We start from the raw sequence: 13,259 nt of genomic DNA on the forward strand, positions 1-13,259 counted from the left end.
TACCACTGATCGGTATTGGTTCCACCGCTATAGGAACCGCCGAGCAATGTAATCATGGTGACATACTATTTGACATAAAAAATGCTATAACTTTTCGTTCGAATATCGAATTTAGGCGAAATTGGTATCGTTGGAAAGTTGATTCAATTATCTACAATTTGAAGGGTCTTAATCTACTAAATTCCACTCATAAATCAAGTTATACTCATTCAAAGATGACCCTTATGAACATGTTTTACACATCGTAAGCTCTATTATAACTAGGATAATGGTCATAACATATGTACCCAAATATGAATTACAAGATTAGATATTTTCACACATAGGAACAACGATTCATTTTCTAGCTTTGAGCGTATGAGGTATTACACTAATCCATTTCCAGAATGACATAAAAATCAACCATATCCAAATCTATCATGTCTACTAGAGTTTCTTTACTACCAATAGCTACCATACCCCTCTATAGACTCTTTTGACAACCACAGTCTTCTACCGAGGTAGAAACAAAAAAAGAAACGGATAGACACTCAAGTTCAAAACCAAAATGCATAGCCATAAATGGTGTCACATAAGAGATAGAGGACCCCGGATTAAGTAAACAATACGTATCATGGGAGAAAAGTTTCAACATACCCGTAACAACATCCGGATATTCCTCAAACTCTTGGAGAGTAGCAAGTGAAAATAAGTGATTTTGGCCAGTACTAGTACCAGAAACAGAAGTTAAAGCAGAAACAACACCCTTTGGTGCAAAAGCAAATGAAGTAGCAATAAGGACCCTATTGTCCTAAGAAGCTACTAGAGAGGAGCACTCCCATTGCATGTGCCTAATCTAACCACATCTTAAATATCTGTTCCTCTCCTTCTCACACTGACCATGATAATGTTGACCACAGAATCTATAAGGAGGGTAGATTGGTGTTGATTGGGCCACACTGGCCTGAGACTAGGCACCTTATGCCCTGGAAGCATAACTATTCTAAAAATTTCTATCTCCTGACGGCCTTGAGAAGGAAGTACTATCCATAGAATGGGAGTTAGGACTCACCTAATTCTTCCTTTTGGACCACTTACCACTAAATTTTAGGCCTCGACTTTATTCAAAAAATCAAGACCTTTTGCTCTGCCTCTCATCAATCTCAACCTATTTCGTTTTCTTTTCCTCCACTTGTTGTATATACACAACTAATCGAGAGATATCTATGTCTTTGATCAAAAAATCTGCATTACTCTCAAGGACCAACTCACAAGACAATCCCAAAGAAAACTTATACATTTTATCCCTCATGCTAGAAACCATCTCAGGAGCATACTAGACAACTGATGGAACTTCAAGGCATACTCTATGATAGACATCCTACCTTTCCTCAAATTCACAAACTCTTCTACTTTCATTTCCCTTAAATCTTAAGGAAAGAAATGGTCTAGGAAGGTACTAGAGAAATTCTCCCACACGGCATAACTAGCATCCTCACCTCTTAATTGTTCCTACTCTTCGTACTATTGGTATTCCATATCTTTCAATTGATAGAAAGCAAACTCAACACCCTCAACATCTAAAGCATGCATAATACAAAATACTTTTTCCTTTTCATCAATAAAACTTTGAAGATCCTCCTCAACCTTTGTACCCATAAACATAGAAGGATATAACCTTATAAACTGGGAAACCTTTGTGACCTTAGAAGATAGAGCAACAGGAACACCACACTTAGACTGAGAAGCTACCAATTGAGTCAACAGATTAATGGAGTGATAGAACTCAATATTAGTAGCATCCCCTTGAGGTGACTGAGTAAGAGTGTCACTCTCAAAAGTAGGGTTAGTGGGGGTAGGTGGAACCCTACAAGGACAGTTAGATGCAGCAACCGTTGACCGGGTCTAAACTCCAGAAATTGGACAAGCTCCATCCATATTGTCCTCCGTCCATCTGAAAAGTAAGCAAATAGAAATCATAAGGATCCAAGACCTTAGAATTTATAGCTCGAAATAAAACCACAAGAAAGGAAACATTCCTAAATGTCATGTAGCCCCTCTCTTATAAGTGTGGCACACTACACACCCATAAAAGAGATTATATGCCACGACTTTGTGGACAACCAAATGACCATAAACCTAGGCTCTGATACCAACTTGACATGACCCAAACTAGGGCCTTGTCATAATAGCCATCTCAATCCCAACAAGGATCGGAGATCACCCTGTTAACTAACCTAACCTAACCATCACATTAATCTACAAATATTAAACTAACTCCGAACATATAATAAGATAACCAAAAAAAGACTGATGATCATAACTTAAGAAGTGTCCAATCAATCCATTAATGTCAACATACTAAACCAACATACCCAAGTCCATAGTCATCACAAAGCATCTACAAATTTGATGTCTATAATATGTCGGGCATGCCCCTGACAATAGCCTAAAACCAAGTCTAAAATAAGTTTATGACATAAGATAGACTATAAAATGTATGCCTTCTAAAATAGGTAATTTCACTACTTCAATGTCAACATACAAACCACTCAAAAACCTGGTCACTTTGCAGGAAAAGAAAAAGAAGCTCCAGCCCCTGTATCATACGGGGATACAGCATTTGGGATATGGTTAGCAGTTAAAGCGCTAGCACGTAACTCAAGAATAAGGATAAAATAGTGTCATTATTCAAAACCAAATTAAACCATCATATGAAACCATATTTATATACATAGGCATATATGTAGATATATATAGATACTTAACGTGCCAAAAAAGGTAACAAGGCTTTATTTTGAAATACCCGATCATGGGACATAGAATGGAGGACTATAACTTTTTACATATATAGTTTAGAAAGTTTGAACTTCCCAATCATACTACACAAGTGGACTCTAACCTAAAGCCGTCTTATTAAGAAAGTGGACTCTAACCTTAAGCTGTTTTATTAGGCAAGTGGACTCTAACCTCAAGCCATTTTATTTAAGAAAGTGGACTCTAAACTCAAGCTGTTGTGACCATTATTAGTCAACATTGGGAATCAAACCCTTTTTCCAAGCATTAATACCCATTCAATTCAATACTTAAGAACTCTAACCCATTTAGCTAATTTAAACCATCAAAGTTACCATTCAACACCATATATGACCACAAGGTTTTAATGAAACCATTTATCAACCAATAACTTTAATAAGTCAATGCCTTAGTTCAAATCACCATTCTAGTCAATTTTTTTCATCAATACCCTTACAAAACCACTCACTCTTCATTAGCATTCTTATACCAAGCTTTAGTTAAAAACATTATTCAATTCATGTTTAGGGACTCTAACCCTTTTAACTAATCAAATCACCAACATCACCAATTAAATCATTACATGGCTAACAAGGCCTTTACAACACCGTTTACCAACCATTCATACTTATTAGGGAATTTCCATAGTTCAAAATACCATTAACATATGACTAGTTATTTCTCTAAGAACTTTTCACAAACACCTTGAGGGAATATATTTACCAAGACCAAAACCAAAGTAGAAGTCACAAAGCTTAGGGTTACTCATGACCTATTTGTTAAAACACAATCAACAATAACCCACAAGTTTAAACCATCACCAAAACATGTATAAATATAAGTTTAAATAAGAGTAAACAATACTCATCACTATGCATCAAAACCCTTAATATTTGGTTTCAAATCCACCATTTACAAGTCATAATCAATGTTTAAAATATATGATATTGTGAACTAAAAATGAGGAAATATTCACATGCCTTACACAAGATGATTCACGAAAAGAACTTGACCCCTTTAGACTCTAGATGAACACCTCACTGAAACCCTAGCCATTAATCTTCAAGAGAGAGTTAGAGAGTGTTTTTGGTGTGTTTTGATATTCCAATAAGTGTTATGAGAGGCCACAACATGATATATAACGTGGGGACTTAAGGGTTTTAGGGTGGGAAATATCTTAATACCCTTAGATTAAAAGTTGAAAACTAACTCGTAGGAGGGTATGATCCATCCCCCTAAAAATGTATCCTAGGGTATGAGTGGTACCCTTATATCATACCTTAGGACTAAACATGGAACTCCAAACTAAACAACATAAGACCATACAAGTATAACTCATATCCTAAGGCATAAAAAGTATATAACTCATACCCTAAGCAGAATACACTAGGTCAAGCTTAAGGCATCATAAGACTTGGTAACTTACCCTATCATACAACTAGTAAGGTGTTCAATCTTAACTTGGATAGAATAAAAAAAAATTACACTACCTAACATACGAGAAAGGGGGCCATAATCATACCATAGCATACGAGAAATATGCTCAAACCGTACCTTATCCAGAAACTCAAACTTAGAAAATTTTCTTAGGGTCTAAATAAAAGGTGTGTTAGATTGTGTTGAACCCTATGTAAATCTCCTATGCTCGGTAGTGGCCCCTTGATGGCGATCTCGGCATCTCCTTTCTTAGGGGTTTTATAAGTAAACCCCAATGTCACAGATTTGGCCATTTTCTCTTCAACCTAAAGAGCTAAAAATCCTAAATAGATATGATGGCTCAAAATTGAGTCTTGTGGGTGACTTAGGAGCTTTCTAAACATCTTTTATAATGATTATCGTCCGAATTAAGGTACGATTTTTATCACTTTTTAGATGAAATTCTTAGTTCTTGACCCAAAACCCCAATTTGACTTAGGGCTTGATTTTAGCCCCAAATTAGCCTTTTTTCCACATATTTCTTTAGGTTTATAGTTCCTTGTTCATGTATGAAAGTTGGGTTGACCTTGAAAATGCAATTTTCATAAGTGGGACCCACTTGGGGTCTTTGGTGTCATTTTTAGATCCAAAGTATAATGGTGTAATATGGGTATCGTTAGACTCGTATTGATGAGTAGATTACTATTTTGATAGTGTGAAGGTATTTTATAAATTGTGAAGTAAAGATGGATGTGTGGCGATTGATGTAAGGTTTTGCAGTTTGGTTTTGAGGTAGGCTTTTGTCTACTTTTCTTGTAGATGGTGTGTGATATTATATTGCATGTGAATATGAATGTTAGAATTTATTATGAGTAGAATGAATTAGTTTTGAATATTAAAGTTTGGGGATTAGATGAGGGTTTTGGCCTGTACATTGAAATGTTTAATACCCTTTATGGATCCTATTTTCTTCTCTCTAGATTGGGCTAAATTGTAGCATGGTTATGATATAATGTTAGGTATAGGGTGTGGTTTTGGAATTGGAGGTATAGTTAGAATATTTGACCTTATTTGGGCTAGTCTAGTAATCTTGAGACCTTGATTTGGACAGGTGGACTTAAATGTCCATGTTTCTAGTCAAAGTTCCTATCTTAGGCTTGGTTATGACTCACTTGATATCTATAAGTTGAACTACATAACTTAGCCTAGTTTGGGGTGTAAGCTGTCTAAATATGGAAATTGAGGATAAAAAGTGGGTTCATCCGTCCCACTTAGGTCAAGACTTGTGTTAGCCTTTGTGAACTTTTTATGGATGTTCAGCATAGTTATGACTAGTAAACCTTAGTGTAAGGTTACTTGGTGATTTGATGGATAATGATGTATTTTCCCTCGGAAAGTGACTAATGGCTTATGTCCATGATATTGGGCCTGTAGAGATGTTATTTCTTATTAGATATGATGTTGGACCTTGAGAGATGTTATCCCTCTTAGATATATTATTTGTCTTATAGAGATGATATTCCTCTTAGATATGATAATTGGCCTAGAGTGGCAATATTTATCGTAGTCATGATGTATGACCTATAGATACGAGATTCCTCATAGATGTGATATGCCTCGTAGTTATGAGATATGTTTATTAGTGCATTATGCTTCCTAGAAGTGAGATGCCTCCTAGATGTGAGATATCATAGATATGTTTCATAGCTTATAGAGATATTATGCCTCGTGAATATATTATGGCCTATAGTTATGAGGTGATTCATACATACATGATTTTTTAATACGAGATCCAAATATGTATGTAGGCCTAAGGGCGTGATTATGATATTTTAATTATTTTGGATACCTTATTAGGCCAAAGGTCGTGTTATGACTTGGTTGGATATTCGGGAAGTAATTATCCTTATAAATAATACAATTATAATTTATATATATATATATATATATATATATATATATATATATATATGTATGTGTGTGTGTGTGTGTGTTTATACACCTCTCTGGTATGGGACAGAGAAAAATGCCAGATGATGTTTATAATTTCAATCTTTGAATACTGGTGACAACATGCATAGATTTTGTACATTCATGATCATTGCATCGATGGTTGATACAATTTCGATTAAATTATAATATTATTGTGGTTGCTAATTACTATGGGCTAAACCCCAATTTCTACCTTAATTATGGATTTCTTCATAATAATAAATACCAATCTTTAATGAATAACTTATAGGTAAAAAAGATTAATAATGATATTTTAAGACTTGACTGAGATAAGTTTTGATCTATGATTTGATACAACTAATTACTCTAGCCGTGAAAGATTTTGGCTCTTTCTACGCGTTTATAATAATTTAGTCCCAAAGATCACTCTGGATAATAGATTTATGAAATTACACTCTTTTAGCCATGGCTTGAGTCTATACGCCTATTATGTATATATATGCTTGGATAACGTGATATTGATGATGAGCAATGAATTATGAAAGTACAATCTACCTTGCTTCTCTATTCATTATTATTTATATTAGCCCTTATGGGACTTGCACTTTACTTTAGCCCTCGTGGGGCTTACACTTTATTATTGACATTGATTTAGATATTATGGTGATATGATGGTACCCGACAAGTCCAAAGGATATTATGATAATGTGATAATGCCCGACAAGTCCAGAAGATATTATGATGATGTGATGATACCCGAAAAGGTCGGAGGATGTGACGATGATGATATTGATACCTAGTAAGGTTGGAGGTTGATTATGATAATGATGATGGTTATGATGATGACATTTATGATGAGATAATTATGATGATGAGGTTCTGATATTGATTGTGTACCTTGCATGCGCATTATCTATCACTAGTATGCACCTACGTCTATCAGTTGGTATGGGAAGGCGATATTAGATATAGGTGATGACTATGTCTTGTGTTATTGTATGCTGATTGAACCATCCAAGCTTGCGGCAGTGGGGCATGCTAAGCTCGATTGGGAGTTTGGTTGGTCGCAATACCCGATTACTCGTGTTGTTATTGATATTGTCATCGTCATTGCTATGATCATTGTTATGTCTAGCTTATGATAGATTAGTCATTGAATCAGAATCGAGATTGAGGTATGATTATGGCCTCTTCGATCTTACGATTTTAGTATTATGCATGATTACTTCATGATGAGATATGCGGAATAAAAATCCTGAGCATGTTAGTACTAAATCTTGATAGGAATGAGGACTTAAAATAATGATATGATGATCTAGGTTGTACCTCGAGTTGCCCTTATATATATATATATACATATATATAGCTATATAAATATATGCAACTTGGGTATTATTGTGTATCCCTCCCCTTATTTGTTCAGATCGTGTACTCATTTCTTGGCCTAATATATATCTATATATCCTTTCTTTGTCCTTTATTCGTGTATTGGCTAGGGATATACGATTTAATGATGAAATTTCTTAGTATAGCGGGAATAGGGTAGTTCACCCTTGATATTTTCTTAGCCTTAGTATGTTAGTCTCTTAGACATGAATAGAATAGAATATCCTTGTTATCCCATTAGCTTTACTATATGGTTATTGTACTCTTGGGTGTATTTTTCCACTCCTTTTCTATGTTATGTATATCTTCTTTATCTTTGGAGTTTAGTTGGCAAGTTGCCTACTGAGTACCATTCGTTTGGTACTCATACTACACTTCTGCCGCCTACAGGTCATAGTATGGGTTATCGTTATTGATGTGTACGTCGTGTGGAGAAGCCATGGTTCGAAGACTTAGAGTGAGCTCCTGATGTTCGGAGTATTACCTATCTCCTTCTTATGTACTAGATTTGTCTTCATGTTGTATACGGAGATAAGTTGTAACAGTGAAATTCCCTTTGTATTTCGTTCTTGTACTCTTGTTATGTTAGAAACTCTTGTACTGATATCACCAGGTTTTGGGATTATATTATGTAATTGTGTTTTTATTTCATCTATTCCGCAATTCTTTTCTTTATATATTTGAGTAGTCCGTTACTAGCCGTTTCGGACTACGGGTTTGGCTTGCTTACTGGTGGATTATAGTAGATGCCATCATAAACTGATAAATTGGATCGTGCCAGGTAAATTTTTATTTTTTTCCACAATTTTTTTACAAAAAATAAATAAACTACAACCACAAGAAGGGTTTTATCTTTTTTCTTTATTTTTTTTCATACATTTATAATTACCTTTTCTTAGTTCAATTGTATCATCAAAATGTAAAATTTTCCTTCTAGTAAACAAGCTTTTACTAATTAATTAATCCTCACCACTTAAGGAGTACCGTAAATTCATAATTTAACGTTTTTATAATTTTTTCCTCATATAAATGAAGTTACCATAAATGTGATAGTCCAATTTTATTTGTTATGGGTTAAAAAGTTTTCTTATATCAACCATAATTAGACTTCTAAATAAACACAAAATTTCATATTAAATAAGACTCTAAATGCATAAATAATATTTCCTTCATGATACTTTCGTGGCCTTTTCTTCTTTAAGGAAAAAAAATTCACCAACTTAAAAATTAAAATGCATACATGTTTATGATAGAAACTTTAGAACTCTCATCAAATATTTTAAGAATTTTTTATTTTTAAATTATATTTTTCTGTTACTATATATTATAGGATTTCTTAATTATTAATTCTCCTAATACTTTTCCTATAATTTGTTAGAAATTTTAAATGTGTGTGCCTAATACTTCAAAAAATAATGTAAATATTACTAAATAATATAAATTCGAGCTATAATAAATATCAAAATAAAACAATTAAGTTCTTGAAAATTGTCAATATAAATTATGTTTGGCTAGAGTAATGAAGAAATATATCTTGCCTCACTTAATTCAGATGTTTTACTGTGACTTAACATTTCACCTTCAATTATTGAAGTTAATAGTAAACTTATTTGCGCTTTGCGCAGTAATAAAAAATAGGATAAATTACACAAATCTCATACTTAAGAGACTATATTATCTAATATCCCTTACTTTTTAAAAATTTACATAAAATCCCATTTTTCAACTTTACTCTTGATACATATCAAGAAAACCCCGCATCCTATTTTAACTCCACCATTAACTCATTCAAGATTTTTTTCCCTAAAATATCTCCATAATTATCAACAATTAAATCATCTTGCTTCCTGATTTTTTTTCTCTTCCATTAATGTTTAAATCATCTTTCTTCCTGATTTTTTCTCCTCCATTAATGCGTGCAACTTTTTTTTCCTCTCCTAAAATCTCTCTCATTTTTTTAAAAAAAAATCTATTTGTTATAAATATACCATATATAGTGAATGACAACTTTATCATATATAGTGAATGCCTACTTTACCATATATTGTGTATGTCTATTTATGGAAAAGTTACAAACCCCAAGGTTAGTTTTTCCCTATAAATAAAGGGGTTTTGCTTCATTGTAATTCATCCCTGAAGAGAAATAAAAATTACTCGCTATTTTCTTTCTACTCTTGTTCTTTAATTTATATTTCATAACACGTTATCAGCATGAGACTCTACCGTATCAAATTTGAAGGCTAAGGTATTATTTTCTTTCTTTTTATATTGCTAATAATATTACAAAATCTGAGTTCGTTGCCTCGAGCATGAACTACCTTTAATGAATATTGAATGCTGAAATTCACTTAGATGTTATGGGTCTTGAAGACACCATAAAGAAATAAAATACAGCATCTTATTAAAATCGTGCTAAGGCTATGATTTTGTTGCGTCATCATCTTGACGAAATTCTGAAAATTGAATACCTTACTACTAAGGATCCACTTGTTTTGTTGAATAGCCTAAAAGAAAGATTTGACCACTTGAAGATGGTTATCCTCCCAAAAGAACGATATGAATACATGCATGGGTTCAAGTCCCATTGATTTATGCCTAAGCCGTCTTTATATGGGTAAGACATTGAGTTTGAATCTCAATGCACCATATTGATGATATTATGATAGTTAAGGCAAAATAATGTGTTTTTGATGAAAAGTCATGAAACTTGTCTATTGAATATGCTTCATTCCATGAAGTGAATGGTAGTAATATATGATAAGTCTAAAAGATGACAATTTTCTCCATTCTTGAAGTGAATGTGGTAGCAATATATGATATACTTTGAAAGGTATATATGCCTCGATGTGCTCCTAAAGTAGCAATATCATGAAAGAGGTTATAAGCTATCAGAATTTGATAGGCTTAAGGCATGATTATATTCTATTCCTAGGGAATGAGAATCTTATTAATACATACATACACTTGATTGTGGTAGTATCAAAACTCACCTTCGAATGAGGCAGAATAACTGAGAAGAGTTATTTTGAAATCTACTTTTAAAGTAGTAAATCTGAAATTTATTCATGTAATAGTAAATCTGAAATTTAACAAAGTAAAAGTTTACATGTCATGGTAAACTTGAAATTTGCTTGAATAAAAATTAATAAATTGACATGAACAATTATGACATCTTAAAGATGTGCATACTGAGTATTGAGCATATATTGAAGAATTAGAAAATTCTTAATTACTTTTAATATTGCTTGTTCTCCTGATAAGTTGGTTGGATCAACTAATTGTGGGATTGAATTCCTTAAAATCTGAAAAGTATAAAAAGTGAATAAGGGCCCGTTCACCTATCATGTGATCTATTAAGATGCATCAATAAGATGATCACTATGTACATTTATTGTCAACCTGCAGTTTGACATTTATAAAGTTACTTGCTCAATAAAATTGATTTAAGAGCATAACTTTTAGATTGTGTAATCAAGACAATTTATCTTGATGATGATGGTTTGCCATTAAATGCCTTCGATAAATAGCTAGACTATTTCTATGAAAACAAAGCTTCAAATGTTGGTCTAAAATATGATATGTTGCATACAATAGCACTTGTATGCATTAGACCAATAAATTATGATTATTTCTTCCTTCTCAATTGACTCAAGGTTAGGAACCAACTATTCCATCTAATAGTTTTAATGTGCGGTATATGATTAATGAATATACCATAATGCACAAAGATGGATTCTTCAAAGAAGATGAGGATGAATGTTAGTTTTCCAAACATAAGGGGGAGATTATAAGTAGCTATGAAATATGTTAGGAATTATCATCAAATCCTCATTCAAAACTTAATTTAAGTCAAATGTCGGAAGTATTTGTTGACTCAAATTTAGTATCATATTTAAGCTACAAGTGCTCCTATTTTACATTATTAAAGGATGAAATCTACGCATGCATGAAGCATGGTAGACTAATTGGTTCCAACTGGAATAATCCTTGAAAAGGATAAGGAGCAAATAATCATAATAAGAAGGCAATGTGCTCTTGAAGAGCATACGACATAACACTTCATGAAACCTTATGAGAGGTTCCGATACCTGAAAATAATAAAGTGATGAGATCTCAAAATATTATGTCACATTGTGAACCGATACAAAAGGATATATCTTCAATGTCTTTGATACAATATTGTAAAAAATTATGAGGATCTGAATTCTATATTTAATTAAGCATGCTGATGTAGAAATATTTATCAAGTGAGATGAAATGATGCATCTTGGTAATCATAAAACTTATTTGATTTGCAATCCATACACTTGAAGATGTCACTCATAAAATGTTGAATATTGTCACTTGACAAAATTTTCATTAAAACGTGTTTAAGATTCAAAATGTTTGAAGCATATAAAAGTTTTTGAAAAACTTATTTATAATTCTTATATTGTATAAGCTTATAGCTTGAATATTAATGAAACTCTTGGAGAGTTTTCAAAAGTAATAGATTATTTGTTGAAGTGAGAAATATATCAAATTAGATTGCTTATGAAGTATCATATCTTAGTGCAAGTGGTGCACTAACGTATCTTGCAAATACTAAAAGGCATGACATAGCCTTTTTGGGTCAATTTGTTAGCAAGGTATATATAGTTCTGCTTCTTCTACTAGGATACATCGAAATGAGATCAAACATATGAGCTTATTTATTCTAAATATCTCAGTCCCAATTTTTTTGTCATGCTGATGTTGGGTATTTATCTAACCTGTATAAAACTCGATCTCAAATAGGTTATGGGTTCACATGCGGGGATACTGCTATATCTTGGAGATATACAATACAATCTATCTAGCCACTTCATTGAACAATGATGAGATAATAGCTATTCATGAAACTATCCGAGAATGTGTATGGTTGAGGTCCGTGTTATATCCCATTCGAGAAAAATATGGTTTGAAATATGACAATGTATATACATAGATAATGCAACATGCATACCACATCTTAATGGAGGATTCATCAAAGGAGATAGAACAAAGCACACTTTATCAAAGTTTTTCTATACAAATGAGCTACAAAAGAAACGGTGATATTAACGTGCAACAGATTCATTCAAGTGATAATATGAATGATTTATTCACCAAGTTTCTTCTAACTACAACTTTCAAGAAGATGGTGCACAAGGTCGGGATGCAAAGGCTCATGGATTTTCGCATTAGGGGGAGTTAATACGCATTGTACTCTTTTTTCCTTACAAGATTTTATCCCACTGGGTTTTCCTTATAAGGTTTTTAACGAGGCAACCTATATTCATATTGTTAGAGATGTGTACTCTTTTTCCTTCACTAGATTTTTTTTCCCAATGGATTTTTTCTAGTAAGGTTTTAACGAGGCACATTATTTATCAATTAGACACTTAAGGGGGAGTGTTATAAATATACCATATATAGTGAATGTCTACTTTACCATATATTGTGAATACCTACTTTACCATATATTGTGTATGTCTATTTATAGAAAAGTTACAAACCCCAAGGTTAGTTTTCCCCTATAGATAAAGGGGTTTTGCTTCATTGTAATTCATCCCTCAAGAGAAATAAGAATTACTCTCTATTCTCTCTCTACTCTTTTTCTTTGTTCTTTATTATTTTATAACATTATTGATAAATATATAAATTTATTTAGTCATTCATAATGTTTATTTTTTTAATGGTGATTCATATGAATGATAAATATGATATCA

This window comes from Capsicum annuum, chromosome 4 (assembly GCF_002878395.1).
Source record: "Capsicum annuum cultivar UCD-10X-F1 chromosome 4, UCD10Xv1.1, whole genome shotgun sequence".
NCBI classification, from domain to species: domain Eukaryota; kingdom Viridiplantae; phylum Streptophyta; class Magnoliopsida; order Solanales; family Solanaceae; genus Capsicum; species Capsicum annuum.